General features: G+C 50.0%; 1 non-coding gene across 1 annotated transcript; it reads right to left on the bottom strand.

Annotated features, from left to right (window-relative positions):
• Positions 1-702: 702 nt before the first annotated feature.
• LOC143350819 (5.8S ribosomal RNA) lies at positions 703-857 on the bottom strand. Its single transcript, XR_013081278.1, has one exon. It is a non-coding gene; the product is annotated as a 5.8S ribosomal RNA (ribosomal RNA).
• Between the last annotated feature and the right edge of the window lie 1643 nt (positions 858-2500).

The following is a 2500-nucleotide window of genomic DNA, read 5'->3' as shown; positions in this document are numbered from 1 at the left end:
GGTTCCGTTCGTATCGCGCTTCTCGTCGTGTTCGTTCGAGCCTCTCCATAGAGGATGATCGTCCGATTCGTTTGATAAATTATCATTTTTCCCTGGGGCTGTACGAACGAACAGAGAGGAAGACGACGACCGACGGATACCACAAATTTCACGTGGTAGGGCATATATTACATATCATAATTATCAGTGTTTGGTCAAATTTCTTTCCAGTGTCCTTTTTGTTATGCTCCAAAACTAGTATACGCTTTATTTTCTCTTTCCTTTGCATAAATTATTAACTTCGGGCAACGTCGGGAGCGCCGGTAATCATTAGATTTGTACGAAACGCGATTTGCGCCCCACGGTGGTTTTTAGTGCCGTCAAAGTCAGAAATCGTAGGAGCGGTGCTTTAACGGGCGGTCGTGATGATACTCCAGACAACACGACGCACGACGCCGTAAAACACTCGCGCGAGTCCAGACTGATCTCTGCCTCACCACGCAAGGGGTGCGCAAACTTGCCAATAATATATAATATTTATTCTTTTTCGTACGTCCAGCGACAAACGCCAACGAAATACCCAAATTCTCGCTCGTACGTTGATACCTTTCTCTTCATCGACCCGGCTCCGAAACGTTCTTCGCCATCTCCCCGAAAGGAGAGGTAAACGACGGCGGGGTTAGGGAATCTGAGAACAACGCAAGCAGTTTTAGGACAAGTGAACGACCCTCAGCCAGGCGTGGTCCAGGAATTTTATCCGTGGACCGCAATGTGCGTTCGAAATGTCGATGTTCATGTGTCCTGCAGTTCACACGTTGACGCGCAATTAGCTGCGTTCTTCATCGACCCACGAGCCAAGTGATCCACCGTTCAGGGTAATCATATACAATTTACAATTTTTCTCTTTGTATTTAAAAATGCTCCTTGTTCTTTGCTTTAAAAATATTCGATGTTCGCACCTCCGACCAGCGTATCGACGGAGGATTGAACGCGCCATATCGACGACAAAAGTTTCTTTTTGTTTCCTGAATGACGGAAAACCATCGTTCGACGGCCGGGCGTACAGTACATTCAAAAGCCTTTGCGCGTGGCTGCGACCAACGGGTATAATACACCCGTATATTCTTGGTTCCGAACAGTAACTTCACGCGCAATCGGGCGAACGCACGCGGCAGCGCCCATCGGTTGCTCGATGAAATCGATGCGATAAACTACAGCCTTCTCGGCTGGTCGTCGTTAGTCGCGCGAGCAACGGATGGCCGCACAATCGACGCGTCGTCGTTTGCGATTATTCGCCTCACGTTAGCCATGAGTATGTATATTATTCATTTACGAACGAACGCGGCAGCGTCCATCGGTTGCTCGATGAAATCGATGCGATAAACTACAGCCGTTTCGGCTGGTCGTCGTTAGTCGCGCGAGCAACGATGGCCGCAAAATCGACGCGTCGTCGTTTGCGATTATTCGCCTCAAGTTAGCCATGAGTATGTATAACATTCATTTACGAACGAACGCGGCAGCGTCCATCGGTTGCTCGATGAAATCGATGCGATAAACTACAGCCGTTTCGGCTGGTCGTCGTTAGTCGCGCGAGCAACGATGGCCGCAAAATCGACGCGTCGTCGTTTGCGATTATTCGCCTCAAGTTAGCCATGAGTATGTATATTATTCATTTACGAACGAACGCGGCAGCGTCCATCGGTTGCTCGATGAAATCGATGCGATAAACTACAGCCGTTTCGGCTGGTCGTCGTTAGTCGCGCGAGCAACGATGGCCGCAAAATCGACGCGTCGTCGTTTGCGATTATTCGCCTCAAGTTAGCCATGAGTATGTATATTATTCATTTACGAACGAACGCGGCAGCGTCCACCGGTTGCTCGATGAAATCGATGCGATAAACTACAGCCGTTTCGGCTGGTCGTCGTTAGTCGCGCGAGCAACGATGGCCGCAAAATCGACGCGTCGTCGTTTGCGATTATTCGCCTCAAGTTAGCCATGAGTATGTATATTATTCATTTACGAACGAACGCGGCAGCGTCCACCGGTTGCTCGATGAAATCGATGCGATAAACTACAGCCGTTTCGGCTGGTCGTCGTTAGTCGCGCGAGCAACGATGGCCGCAAAATCGACGCGTCGTCGTTTGCGATCATTCGCCTCAGGCTATCCGTGAGTATGTATAACATTCATTTACGAACGAACGCGGCAGCGTCCATCGGTTGCTCGATGAAATCGATGCGATAAACTACAGCCGTCTCGGCTGATCGTCGTTAGTCGCGCGAGCAACGATGGCCGCACAATCGACGCGTCGTCGTTTGCGATTATTCGCCTCAGGCTATCCGTGAGTATGTATAACATTCATTTACGAACGAACGCGGCAGCGTCCATCGGTTGCTCGATGAAATCGATGCGATAAACTACAGCCGTCTCGGCTGATCGTCGTTAGTCGCGCGAGCAACGATGGCCGCACAATCGACGCGTCGTCGTTTGCGATTATTCGCCTCAGGCTATCCGTGAGTATG

Source organism: Colletes latitarsis, unplaced genomic scaffold, assembly GCF_051014445.1.
Source record: "Colletes latitarsis isolate SP2378_abdomen unplaced genomic scaffold, iyColLati1 scaffold0040, whole genome shotgun sequence".
In the NCBI taxonomy this organism is placed as follows: domain Eukaryota; kingdom Metazoa; phylum Arthropoda; class Insecta; order Hymenoptera; family Colletidae; genus Colletes; species Colletes latitarsis.
This window is presented reverse-complemented; position numbering and strand designations above follow the sequence as displayed.